This window comes from Carassius auratus, chromosome 20 (assembly GCF_003368295.1).
Source record: "Carassius auratus strain Wakin chromosome 20, ASM336829v1, whole genome shotgun sequence".
Classification (NCBI taxonomy): domain Eukaryota; kingdom Metazoa; phylum Chordata; class Actinopteri; order Cypriniformes; family Cyprinidae; genus Carassius; species Carassius auratus.
This window is the reverse complement of record NC_039262.1, coordinates 446,362-461,426: the sequence shown is the minus strand read 5'-3', so window position 1 is coordinate 461,426 and position 15,065 is coordinate 446,362. Positions and strand designations below refer to the sequence as shown.

The window sequence follows — 15,065 nt, the reverse complement described above, 5'->3', positions numbered from 1 at the left end:
TTGGCAAATGGGGTGGCTGGTCTAAATGTCAGGTGCCTATGGCAAGGTCATTTGGTTCAGTCTTAGGAGTAATATTTCAGAATGCTGGCTTGCACTGGGTTCATTAGTGGCTTACTTATTATTATGTTTAAAGAGACTTAGATAGTTGTAATGATATCAGCTGACAGTCTCATAATGGGACAATTTTTTTATGCTTTTGAAATGAATGTGTTGTGTACCATTCAATATTGAAATCAGAATGAAGTCAAAACGGGATCCAGAACTGTAATCTTGAATTTAAAATGTATTAATAAAACACATTCATGTTGTTGGTATAACATGTTTATGGGCCAGTATAAATTGACCTCTAAACATTAAATCATAGCCACCAATAACATATGGGGTATTTCATCAAATAAGTAATTTAGGAATTTAAGATCTACAATTTATTTAGATTTTTGTAGTAAATATTTTTAGCAGAATTGCTTCAAAGGAGATGAATAAAGAGAACTTCTCCGAGCTGTCTAGTGTGCTGACAGCGCTTGGCTCTGTAAACTATTTCTGAGAGTTTTGGTGTCTTTCTAAATGTAGGGACCCTTTAAAGCAGCACTGCCAAAGCCATCAAAACACTGCTTTTGTTACAATTACATAGACATTCAACAATAAATTACTGTCAGACCTCAAAACGGCTGCTCTAAGTAATGTTTCCAGTACTATGCATAAACTGTGACTCCTACAGTCTGCTATTTTTAAATGTTGCTTTAAGTAAAAAAGCAAAGCTTGTTTTCAGCATCGTGAACGTATCAAGTTAAAAATAGTTTTTACATGTGATCCAAGATCCCTGCATTCCATTCTATTTTGTTGTGCCCCTGTCCAGCTGTATTTGAACCTAAGCATGCAGTCTGTGTGAATGCCTCCCTAAACCAACTCAGTGTCTGTTGGACCCTAATCATCCTTCTTATTCAGGTTTCCTTAAGACAGACTAATCATTCAGACATGAAGGTTTATACTACATCCCAAATTTCCAGAAACATTGGATTGAAATGACAATTATAGCAATTTCTACTGTATATAAACATATGATGTGCATACGTGTTGTGAATTTATTTAAAGTGGTCATATGATGCACATTCTGTTATTAAAGCCAGTTCTGTAATCAATAGTAAATCATCATCAATTGCTTTCAGATGGAGCAGCATTCACTACACAGAGCCGTAGTTCTCTGACAAGTTCTGCAAGAAAATCACAGATGATATTATTGCGCAATTGTGAAATCAAAGATGGGTAAAAGTTTTACTTTGTTAATAGAAACATTTACAGGGATATCTGCTTCGGCATTGTAAAAGCAGAATTTAAAAGGCACGGTACTGGAGTAATGCCTACATTTTTATGAAAATGTTTTCTGCTTTTGAATTTTTGCTTAGATGGACAATATATGCCTCAGTAGATTTGATATAAGGAATCAGATTGTGTGAAGGTTTGTTAGAAGATTTGTATAGTTGGTTTCACTGACCTTTAGTAGGCTTGCAGAATAACTGATCCATTTAAATGTATGAATGTATACAGTTTCTGCTCGACCGAATATTACCTAGAACCTACGGCACTTGCGATGTATGAGATGAGGTGATGCAGGAAATCTGCTGAGAAAATAAAAAAATGTTTAGTTACTTTCTGTATTGACATGCAATTTACACCCTGAGGTGAGTGACCCACCACACCACAGTTTCTTGTGCGGTTTGTCTTGCGTATGCAGCATAGTTTTCTAGATTAAGTTCATCCGTACCTGGTTAGGGCTAAAATTAGAAACTAGATGTGATAGATGAGTGCCACTAATACATTTTTATGTCCGTTCTGCACCTTTCCCACAACAATTTTAGTTGCTGTCTTATGTTTACTGTAATAAATCAGATTTATTCTTAGCAGGCATCTGGCCAGCCTAAAAGAGTTTGTTCTAGACTCTTTCACATCAATTAAAAAAAAATCTCCCTGAGAAGATAGCCCACTTCAAGAGGTGGTGCTGGTCAATCAGAAAGCATGTCAAAGTTAATACAGGATGTCAGTGTGTGACATGGCAAGGCTGAAAATCAGACTCTCTGTCCATACTGAGAGGATGGTTCATGCCTGCGGTGAGTGCTGAGTGCCAGTATTGTTCTAGCTGTGTGGTCGGCCCATTAGCAGCAGGCTGACAGGTGTAAAAAGAACTGGTGGGTGGCCCGGGGAGTTCTAGGACTGCTGTCACCAGTTGGTGCCATGTAAGGGCTCAGGTAAGGGCTCTCATGGGAGTGCCAGATCTCATTAGAATGCCAAAGTAAACTCAAAGCACACTGGGCTCTCAGAATCTCACCTGCTGCGTGTACAAGATGCTACACAATCAGCCACGAGAGCCCTTCTCTCAACATGGGCATTGTTAGTGCTGTTTACCAAAGCCATCCTTCGCTTTAGTCAGGTGCATCATTTAAAAAATGTCTCCAGCAGCGTCCCCAAACTAGTACAAGCCTGTTCAAGCTGAAGTTAGGTAAACTAAACCTATGTCCCTATACATTGTGCACACAACCATTTAGTGCATGAGATTGAAAAGTTTATTTTGTTATCCACCACAGGAGTCTAGCAGGCCCTCTCCATAGGCTATGTAAAGAAAGCTGAAACAGTTGAGTGCATGAGGTGTCCAATATATCCATGTTTTTAAAAATTCCACTTGCTGGAATTTTTAGTGTGACTACAAAATTAACAAGAATATTGCACAAGTATGCAAATTAGGACGTGCTTTATTTTACTGTTCTGAGGTAATTTTGACATTTTTTGAGGAGCTTTTTTGATTTGAAGTGGGAGAGAGAGAAGGGAGTGGGATTGGGAAAGGTCCACGTGCCGGGACTCGGTATTCCCAAAGCACAATGTCGCTGTATGTTGACACGCTGCCTACGAGGCTGTCGGTGCCAATGATTTTGACATCCTTAAAAAAGATCTCAAAGTGATTCTACTTGTGTGTACATGTATCCATTTAAATTAAATAAAATTAAATTTATGCATTTAGCAGATGCTTTTATCCAAAGTGACTTACAGTGCATTCAGGCTGTCAATTTTTATTTATCATTTAGCCAAGCAATCATCAAATCTGATTTCCTGTAGATATTAGCTCTAACCCCAATCAAACACAAATGAGCTTGCTAATCAATGTCTTCAGGATCATTAGAAGATCACAGGTTGGTGAGTTTAATCAGGGTTGGAGCTAAACAGGAAAGTGGATCTCGCGATCCAGATTTGAGGATCCCTGATGATATTTGTGCACTAGTTTGTGTACTAATTTGGTCTTAAAGTTAGAATGCATTGCTTCCAGATGTCATGGCAGATTTATTCCAGCAGAATCAAAACTACCCAAGACTTGCCCGATTTTACAGAAGTCTCTTGACCAGTCCTTTTCTTTGTCACCTCAGATAAAGTTCCCTAAAGTAAATACTGTTGCTTGAGCATATAAAAATAGGCAGGTGGAGAGTAGATTATTTCTTGCAATGGAAACGTTCAGTAATCCTGTCATCCCAGAGGGGGAGCGGATGAAGATGGGTGGGGAACCAGAGGCAGGACGCACATCAATCCTCTCACGGGGCAGGTGCTGATAGTAATAGTCCTGCAGCTGTAGGGCTACACCAAAGCCCTGTTACATGAACAATCAGAATGAAATGGATCTCACTGATCCATGAGATCCCTTAACTCCCTCTAGGAGGAAAGGTCATTCAACACAGATCCATTTATCAACAGATCATACCGCATTCAACCTGTGCAAACTAGCCCCTAGGGTTCGTTCCTACCCACTCAGCCCTCTTCAATCACATATTACTGTACTTCAGTGATTGTTTGAGAGTTGCTTGTTGACTTGGAAGTACCTCAGGTACAATGCTGCTTGTACAGTGTATCGTTTGCACTTCCTGCTTGCTTCTGTCCTCGCTTGTAATCACTGATTAAAACCCATGATTTCCAAGAACACTAAATCAGATTCCACACGTCACAAACAGGCTGGATTTATATTTAACTGCACTTAGAGTTCCATGCCCCCCAAGGTTTACTACTGCATTAATGCTGCGCTCTTTAATGTATTTGGCTGATTGTATGTTTTTTATTTTTTATTATTTTAAGGTTTCACATTGGTCGGGCACATTTTGGTGTGTCCCATCACAGAGTGCAGTGGTTTCTTGGAGGAAAGTTTGGTGGTTCGCACCTGTCCAGTGAAGAGCTGGCAAAATAACAAGTACCTCTAGAGCTGAGCAGACTGGACTTCAGTACAAAACCAGTCCCCATTGTAGCCTGTTTTACCTCCCTGAAGAGTCACAGCCAACAGACGTTCCTCCAAGAGTGAACATAAGTATAAGGTCTGTTTTTTTTCGCTTGTTGTCCATTCTGTAGTTACAATGTTGAATTATGTGTCTAAACTCTGAATCAGAATGAATTTGTTTGCAAAAAAAAGTCTTTCTTGAGTAAGCAAACTGTTGTGTCTGTCTCTTCAAATATTCCTTACAGATTCAGTGCACAAAGTGCCAGTTTGTCTGGTGTTTTAAATGCCATGCGCCGTTGCACGAAGGCCTGAAGTGTCGAGACTACAGGAAAGGAGACAAGCTGTTGCGTCACTGGGCCAGTGTTATCGAACACGGCCAGAGGAACGCTCAGAAATGTCCACGCTGCAAGGTAATAAACATGCTTTACAAAATGCACTATATATATATATATATATATATATATGTAGCAACAGAGCTACCACAGGCCAGAAACGTTGTAAAGAGTGGGACATCGTTAAAATAATCCATTTGACATCAATGGTTTAACCGTTATTTTTATAAGCTATGAGATTACTTTTTGTGTGCAAAAAGAAAAAATGAATGATGTTATTCAGCCATTTATTCTCTTCGCCAATTCAACAATCTCTTCTCTGAAATGTAAATCTTTTGTAACACTATAAATATCCTTACTGTCATTTTTTGTTTAAATTTAATGCATCCTTGCTGATTTAAAGTGTTAATTTCCTTAATAAATAAATAAATCTTACTGACCCCAAATGTTGATTGGTGGTGCAGTCTTAAAGGTTCGGTAGCAAAAACAAGCATTTTAATTAAATTTTAGTCGGAGTGAGGTGGAAAACTCTTCTGTCACAATTTTAAGTGCACAAATCTTAACTGGCCTTCAGGTGGAAACACAATGCAGTGTAAAATATGCCCCATATAAAATAAATAGGAGTTACATACAGAGTCAATCATTGTAAAAAACCGAATGTTCTCATCTGAGATCGTGAAGAGGTATTGTTCATTGTGAGTTTTTATTTTCCTTTCCTCGTATCTAACTTTAATTACTGACTTGGGAAACATGGCATTCCAGTCATAAGACTGGAGTCTGGGCAAAGTGGTCCTGAATTAAAGTTCTTCTTCCCACTGACACAATTTCAAGAGATCAACAAGTTCTACAAATGCGTAGCTGTTTTCCATCTAGACATGTGCATTCATGGGGCTTTGGAGGATCCATCAGAATATGAGTGTTTGGCATAGTGCACATACCTGAGCCAGATACCTAAGGCTTACTAGTCATCTTTCAGTTTGAGAACCTTCCCTTTGTGAACAAGTTTCTCAACCCACAATACTGAGAAGTGCATTATTTGATGGAATAATTGCCAGTGTTAATTAATAATTGTAAATTATCATTTTGTGAGCTCTAGGCTTTCATTAACTGAACATGTCAGTCGCTGGCCCAGATTCAAGAAAATTTGCCCCCTAGCTCACACGTCTGACTGGAAAGTAAAAAAAATTAATGGCTGGATGGTGTATCATTGTGAATTGATGACTCATTGCCAGATTATTTCTTCTTTAAACCAACAGATCCACATTCAGAGAACAGAAGGCTGTGATCACATGACCTGCACACAGTGCAACCACTAACTTCTGTTATCGCTGTGGGGAGAAGTACAGGCATCTGCGCTTCTTTGGGGATCACACCTCCAACCTGAGCGTGTTTGGATGCAAGTACCGCTACCTGCCTGAGAAAACCCCATCTGCGCCGGCTGGTCCGAGGCTCTGTTTGTAGTGAGTTTGCAGCAAAGAACACAACTTGATTTATTTAGTTCTTTTGAAGTACTAGGGGTTGCTTTGGAAAAATAACATTGGGTTATCTTGAGATTTCTTAGCCATTTGATATCATGTCTTTTTAGGTTTCCAATATACATGTATTTTACTGTATATATCAATGTTTCCTACTGGACTCAATCACATTTGGGAAATGATAATTCTTTAACTGTTACATGTTTACTTACAAGTTACAACTTACAATTGACAATTTATTTTTCCTTACATGAAAACCAATTAACATCAGTGTACAGAATACTGTTGTGTGTGTGTATATGTAACTGTAAAATGTATATTTTTGTATTTGTATACAGCTGCATTTTATGCAGACAAACTATATGTTCACTTCTAGGTTATTTCACAAAAAACAATGGTTCTGATGCAACTAGAGCGCCTACAGGAGCAGTTTACACTGTTTCTGACCATGCTAGTTTAGTCAGCTCCCTAATAACGCTAGTTAGTAATAGAACAGAGATATGACAGACTCTATGATATGCTTTCAGTTTGCATATCTGTGCATACTTTATGTAAACCTGTGTTTGAGTGGTGTCCTCAGGCTAGTGCGATGAACCGTAGTATAATTCCCAACCATTCATACATCACAGACACAGGTGTTTGGTCTACAGCTCACAGGGTTCACTTTAACCTACTGACATGCTGAGAAAGACAAATGCACTCCACCATTTCTTTTTAGTCCAGCAGCAGATAAGAATTGTAAATGTGTTTGTCTTTGTGAGCCTGAATGCTTTTCTGTTGCTCATTTCACAGTGAGTAAAAGTGCTGGTGGCTCCAGTGGTCATTGTCCTGGTGGTGATTGTTGGAGCTCTGGCTTTGGTCATAGGTAAGGATTGTGTTACACTTCCTCATTCTCACAAAGCCTGTCAGGAACATCTCTGGGTTGTATTTGATTTCAAATTCAAAAAGATTATGTAATTTGCTTTTTATAGCAATTTTGTAAAAAAAAAAAAAAAAAATAGTAGCATTTTCATGACAATTAAGCCCTTTTTTCAGTTTTATAGTGAAAATATAAAAGTGGTTGTAACATGAAATACAATTAAGTGATTTCCAAATTAAAAAATGTGGAAAATGCAATATGCATATTGGGTATTATTCAACTGTCTAGTTCAAGGAATTTATATTTTATTTATATATATTATAAAATTTAATTATTGATATGCATCTTGGCAATATTTGTTTTCTTGTCAGTAAACAAATGTCATTTCAGTATATAACAGTACTGTGTTTCAGTTTAATAAAGACATTAAAAAGTCTAATGAAATTACTTTTTTTTTAAGTATTTGAAAAACCGTCTCACAAAATGAATTACATTTGGGAATTATCCATTTGAGGAAAAAACCCTTCATACACTAAAAAGTGGAATCTTTATAATCATGAAAATACAATTGAAGAATGAATGAAAAAAAAAGATAAATAAATAAATTGTAAAAGTCTTTAATAAAAACAAAAGTCTGTTATTAATGCTGCAACACACTCAGTTTATCATTCTGGTTGTAAACAGCAGAAGAGATTTGTCCTCCACTTCTGGATGCTAAATATTTTGGCAAAACATATTCTTAAGTTAGATTTTATTTTAGTTCGAAATATTGTTCCCAAATTTCTAAATAGCTCAGCTTCCGCAGAAGTTCTAAAACTGTATTTATTTGTTACAATGAACCTATCTATCTATCTATCCATCTATCTATCTATATATCTATATATATATCTTCATCATATATATATATATATATATGCCGTCCCATGTTGTGACTGATCTCTCTGCAGGCCTGTTTGCTTTGCCTATCTACTACACCTGTAAGAGGAGGAGGAAGCGCACACAGGGGTCGGGCCGCTGGCTGTGCTGATTCAGCTTGGGTCATCCTGCTCAGGACCTGGACACACAAACACCCTAAAAATAGCCCTGGGTGCCAAGTGACCAAACACTGGCCACTAAGATACAGCAGTTTTCCTGTTCACTGCATCTTGTGAATATCCTCATTTGCACACCGACCCTTTCCTCCACATGCCGTTTTTGGCATCGTTATCAAAGACTAATTGAGTATATTCTGTTTTTGGTATATTTAATTTATAAACCCCAAACGGATTTAAATTCAGTTCATTTTTAGGAATGGACCTATAGACTGGTAATAATTTCCTGCAGGATGTACTGTATTATGCCACACTCAGTTTATCATTCTGTTGTAAACAGCAGAAGAGATTTGTCCTCCACTTCTGGATGCTAAATATTTTGGCAAAACATATTCTTAAGTTAGATTTTATTTTAGTTCGAAATATTGTTCCCAAATTTCTAAATAGCTCAGCTTCCGCAGAAGTTCTAAAACTGTATTTATTTGTTACAATGAACCTATCTATCTATCTATCCATCTATCTATCTATATATCTATATATATATCTTCATCATATATATATATATATATATGCCGTCCCATGTTGTGACTGATCTCTCTGCAGGCCTGTTTGCTTTGCCTATCTACTACACCTGTAAGAGGAGGAGGAAGCGCACACAGGGGTCGGGCCGCTGGCTGTGCTGATTCAGCTTGGGTCATCCTGCTCAGGACCTGGACACACAAACACCCTAAAAATAGCCCTGGGTGCCAAGTGACCAAACACTGGCCACTAAGATACAGCAGTTTTCCTGTTCACTGCATCTTGTGAATATCCTCATTTGCACACCGACCCTTTCCTCCACATGCCGTTTTTGGCATCGTTATCAAAGACTAATTGAGTATATTCTGTTTTTGGTATATTTAATTTATAAACCCCAAACGGATTTAAATTCAGTTCATTTTTAGGAATGGACCTATAGACTGGTAATAATTTCCTGCAGGATGTACTGTATTATGCTTTGTAGCCACACAGCGTGAATGATTTTTTTTCCTTCTATCTATTTATGACGTGCATCAGATGTTATAATCTGTAAGCGTTTTAGTGCTTGATGATGGAGAGTTGATGAATTAATGTCTGTCCCTCTTGATCCCCTCTCTTTTCCTCCCTGCCCTTCATGCTGTGCCAACATCCGCAGGAATTTGCATGATCAACAAAACACGTTTCTGTCTACTGCACTGTGGAAAACAAAGGGTCCTGAATTACAGGGGACCCAGAGCTCCACGCCAAGACATAGGTCATCTGGGTCATGCAAATCAGTACTGTGTCATGCAAAAGTGTTCAAGTTCTGTGTTTGCACAAATCTAAAGCTGTAAACCAAACTTAAAATACACTGTGGGGTCAACAAAACCACTCCAAGACCACTTTTGAAAATGCAATTTTGAATCTCTGTTATTTTAATATTTAAATTAGTCCACTGCAATTGTTAAGTTAATAATATCATTCGTAAAAATCTGAAATGTTTTTATCAATACAAATTATATTATCAGCATAACAATTAAAGTGAAATAAAATGAAATTAATTGAATAATGTACATGAATTGAAATTTTCCAATTTAATATTTACATTTAAATTAGTTCTCTAATAATATAATTTGTAAGGATAAAGGCATTTAAAAAACATTTTTTTATGTTAATATAAGTAATAACATATATATATATGTTATTATATATATATATATATATATATATATATATATATATATATATATATATATATATATATATATATATATATATATATATATATATATACTGTTTTTATTACAAATATTATTATTAGCATTATATACATAACAGTGAAAACATTTGAAATGAACTGAAAACTTGAATTTAGCCATATTTTAATAGTCTATTTTAGCAGTCCTGGATTGTTTTCAAGTCAACGTGAAATCTAAATTCACCCTATTTACTTTATTTATATTCCACATCTTATTGTTAGCGATTCATCTGTGCATGTGATATCTGGGGATATCTGGGGTTTGAGTGAAACCTGATCGTGTTATCCAGCATGATTTCAGAAAGATCCAAAGAACATCTCGGCATCTGTAGTTCACATGATTAATATCAGAAACATGTGACCCAGAAAGGAAGACTTGTTGAGAATATTCCTAATGTTGACTTCAAACCCCACACTGAATCATAGTGCATGCCTTTCACCTTGAACAAACTGCTGGATGCAGGAAACATTTTCTAATCAAGTGTATATTATTCTTAGATATGTTCACTCAAATTTTGACATTCATTTCTAGTATGTTTTAGCTTTGCACACTGCTCAAGACTGTCAGCCCAAATAGGTGTCCCTTTGCTGTATATTGCACAGTGTTATAGATTCATATCCATTGCCACATTTGGCATTTATTTCAGTCTTATGCTGTTACAAAAAACACATACTGTAGCATGTCAACAAGTATATAACCTTGACCATTAGACATAGAATATTAGGGCACATGCAATGAAATTTAAACAAAAGGCAATCCCTAAAGCGTTAAGTCCAAAGTCTGTCCCATGTTTTGATTTGAGCTTGCCATTTAATACTCAAACAAAAGCTTGTCTGGAGGAAAGCCAGAAAGAGAGCTCAAGAAAAGTGTTGCAGGAAAGGTTGTTACCATAGAAACATGGTCTGGCTGGAGGATCAGGAATATGAGTATTAAGGCTTATAGATCCTCATTTGGGAAATCCCCTATACAAAATCATCAATGCAATGTTACCTAATCATCAATGCAATGTTACCTAATTCAACTCTCTGATTATAAGTGGTTGCCAGGTTTCATTGCAAAGCTGTTATCCATGGGATTTTGGAGACAATCAATTATGAAGATGCACTCAGTCCGGTAGTGAATGCCACTGTTATTCTCAGGGAGAATTTGGTCACATCTGTTATACACTGCTTTGTTCGTATATAGAGGAAGACACAAAAGAAATCAGTCAAAATGTTAGCTTGGGCTGTTTTTTGACATGCTAACATTATAAAACCGAAAGGTTTGACTGCCAGTGTGGTGGCATTGTTTTTATTTTATTTTTTTATTTTTCTCCAGAGACGGTGCCTTTTACCAGTGGGATTGAACTTTACTGAAAGGAACTCTATGAATGAGTTTATTTTGTATGTTTTGAGAGCACATCTACTGTGACTGAGTTTCAAAGACCGTAATATTTTATTCCCTAAATATACTGTAGTATGTGTCTGAATCTATACCACAACACCTGACTTACATTTGTTTTCTTTTTTTAAATGCATAATGTTTTTATTATTACTATTATTGTTTCATTTGCTGCTGCACTTTATTTTCAGATTAAAAGACTCTATTCAGGCCTGCAGACAGCAAATATGTCTTTTTCATATTTAATTAAGAATTAAAAGGAGCTGCCAACATTTGGTCTCACTTGGCTTTTAATTAGTGGTGTTTGCTTAGAACAGTTTCAATATTATAATTGTTAATACTCCGGGTTAGTGAACTGGGGGGGTTCACTAACCCGGAGTATTAACAATTATAATATTTGACATTTTCCTATGTCAAAAAAATGCTGTTCTGCTGAACTTTTTATTAATCAAAGAATCCTAAGTTGGTCTGTTTGACTGTTTTCAACATTAATAATAATAATAATGTTTCTTGAGCAGCATATCAAGAATGAAGGATCGTGTGGCACTGAAAACTCGAGTGATGTGCTGAAAATGTAGCTTTGCCAGCAATAATTTATATTCTAAAATATATTAAAATAGGAAAAAGCTATTTTAAATAGTAATAATATTTCACAATATCAGTTTTTTACAGTATTTTAGTGAAATAGATGCAGCCTTGCCAAGCACAAGAGACTTCTATCAAATACATTTAAAAATCCAACTGCAAATGTTAAAAAGGTAATCTTACCATGCTACAATGATTTATTCTAAACATGTATATTTTAGCTAATACGGTAAAGCCAGAAAAACAAGTTTACACGTTTATCACGTAACAAATTCGTACTAGAGCTACAGTAGGTGATTGCATCAAGGAAGTCACTGCTGAATGAAAGCTTACTGCTGTGATTTGCATGTGCAGCGAGATAAAATATATGCAAGTCTGACCACACGTTGGAGTAAAATAACTATTGTCTTCTTTCTCTCATCTGCAGAGCTGTTGTCCCTCTCATTATGTGGTCTGGGTGCAGCTGTCAGCTGAACTACCAGCTGTCACTTGCTAAGTTTAGAAACTTCAACCAAGTGGCAGGCTACAAGCTTTTACAATGAAACACATGAAAGCACATTTTGATATAGCGCCATTATGCTGAATTCCTCATGTCATTCCAAACCTGTATGGCTGTGGAAAACAGAAGGTGTTTTGAAAGATGTTTTAGTTTTTTGTGTCTATATAGGCATAATTGTTGTTTCTGTTCAATTTCGACAATTTCAAATTAAAAAAGAAGGTCATACAGGTTTTGGAACGACATTTATTAGATGAGCTATCCCTTTAAATCAAGGATTGCCTACATCCTTATCTGCATAGCGACCCTGATGTGCCGTTCTGAGCATTTTCCATTAGGAAATAATTTTTATCCATAAGTGAAGATCACCATCTGGACACATAGGATTCGACCCCCACGTGTGGTCAAACAACATCAGCAAGCAAAGATTACAACCTGTGTGTCACATGACATGACTCACGGTTTCCTCTCGGTTTCTTTGTCCCTCCCTGCTGGTAGTCTCTGATAATGCACATTCCAGTCAGATCAATTTCCTGCCTGTCTAAGCACTTTGTTAGGGTTTGCTGGCCGAAGAGCTGCTTCCTGAGGTTAGCTGACGGACTGACATCCTGTTGACACCAGCTCCACCGCTGTAACAGGCTCTAATAGCACTTCAGGCCAATGAAGAATGACAACAAATATCAATCTCTGTCAGTGTAATACAATAAAAGCGTGACTCACAATTGTATGTTGTAGTTCTTACTCTTAAAACATGGTAGCCTACCGCAAATATTACTGGCTTATGGACGCTTCTTCATCTATCTTTCGTCTATATTAATTGTATTTATGTTTACGAGTCATGAAAAGCCTATAAGCTAAGTGAATATTTCAATGAGCAAACTCAAATGAAAATGGGTTGTCAAATAAATGTCATGTTTTGGCAATGATGTTTTTGGGAACTATTGTTTCTTGCGACTTCTGGATTCATATTTGAGCACAATGCTTTTTATTCGCCAAAATTATTATTATTATTATTATTATTATTATTATTGTTGTTGTTGTTTATGATTGTGCTGTTGTAAAGATTTTCATGTGTTAAATTTTTTTTTTGTTTTGACCCGACATGAGGTTGATCAACTTTATTGTTTATTTAGTCTCTGTTCGTTAAAATAATATATAATATTAACAAATAAATGCAACAATTAAAGGTGCTGTAGGGAAAAATATTTTTTACATATTTATTAAACCTGTCATTATGTCCTGGCAGTAGAATATGAGACAGCTAATCTGTGAAAAAAATCAAGCTCCTCTGTCTCCTCCCAACGTCCTATTGCCATTTGTAGAAAGTCATGCGCTCCCGAAAAAAAAACAACCAATCAGAGCTGCGGTCCGTAACTTTGTTTGTGTTCAATATGTAGAATATATGTAAAATAAACATAATAAGCGAGTACACCATGAATCCATTTTCCAAACCGTGTTTTTAGCTTGTCCTGAATCACTAGGGTACACCTATAATAAGTGTTTATATTCGGACTATTTTAGATTGCTTCGGGGTACCGTGGCGGAGTAACCCAGTACCTTTGTGATTCTTCATAGACATAAACAGAGAGAAGTAGCTCCGGCTGCAATGTTCCTCCGCAAGACTCAAGCAGTTCTGTTTATTAACTGCTAGAGCGTCAAAAGTTACCAACTGCAGCTTTAATATCATTAACTTTTTCAAATAAACACATCTAATTGAAAATGAAAGTAGGGTTTTAAACTTATACCTTAATGCAAAACATAATTGGAAGACATGGCAAAAAAAGAAAAATTGTTAAGTTTAAAAAGCTAATGCCATGAAAATCTCATTTCGTCATATCAGTCAAATAGCTTATTATTTTCCTTAATTCTGTTTACACAAGTAGTTGAAGTAGTTTACTGACACCTGGTGGTCAAAAGGAGATTAGAAAAATAATAATATTTAACAAAGTATATGCATGCTTCATTATAAGCATGCATATACTTTGTTAAATATTATTATTTTTCAAATCTGCTTTTTACCACCAGGTGTCAGTAATAAATAATAATATTTAACAAAGTATATGCATACTTCATTATAAGCATGCATATACTTTGTTAAATATTATTATTTTTCAAATCTGCTTTTTACCACCAGGTGTCAGTAAACTACTTAAAAAGCCACTAAATTACCACATTCTGATACAGATCTGCCTTATACTTCCATCTGCACATGGTTGGAAGCAGACCAATAATAAACACCTATTTAATTAAACTGTGCCATTATTGTATGGGATCATCTATTCTGTTTGTACATCCGTGCTCTGCGTAATGTAGACTCGTTACAGTTTTAACCTTCCTTATTACAATAATGACGTTTAATAATTGTCTTAAAGCTCCCGTAATCACGTCAATAAATATTAGCTCTGTTACATATCAGTAAACGCTTCTAGGCTAGCTTGCCACAAGCTGTAGCAGCATACTTAAAAAAATGAGCATGTTCTACTCTGTTATATACTCTACCGTTTTAATACTTTATGCTGAATTATTGTTTTATATTAAATATCTCTGTTTTTCCGTGTCTCACCAGGAGATGCCGCTGTTGACTGGAACGATAATTTAGCCGACCTTAAACTTGCTGCTCTCAGGTAAACGTGTCACTCATGACGTCATCGGTGTGGTATGCCAGGTTTGAACTTTGAAGATGTCTTGAGTAAATTAAGGTATGTGGTTTAGATTTCTAAAATTGTTTGATTTCTTAAACATGAAGCGAAATAGTCACATTTGGATTTTGAAAAGGTTGCTTAAAAAACCCAAGTTGCTAACAATTTGTCAAATAGGATTACAGCGACCACTAATATGAAAGTCTACATGCTTTAGGAATCAGTCAACCGTTGTAGTGTTTGATCACATAAACATATACAAAGTTTG

At 36.1% G+C, this 15,065-nt stretch overlaps 2 pseudogenes; both read left to right on the top strand.

Moving 5' to 3' along the window:
- LOC113037877 (adhesion G-protein coupled receptor F1-like) overlaps window positions 1-3,443 on the top strand; it is a 5,576-nt pseudogene extending 2,133 nt beyond the window's left edge.
- Window positions 3,444-3,485: 42 nt separating this feature from the next.
- On the top strand, window positions 3,486-12,136 carry LOC113037876 (probable E3 ubiquitin-protein ligase RNF217; annotated as a pseudogene).
- The last annotated feature ends 2,929 nt before the right edge of the window (window positions 12,137-15,065 follow it).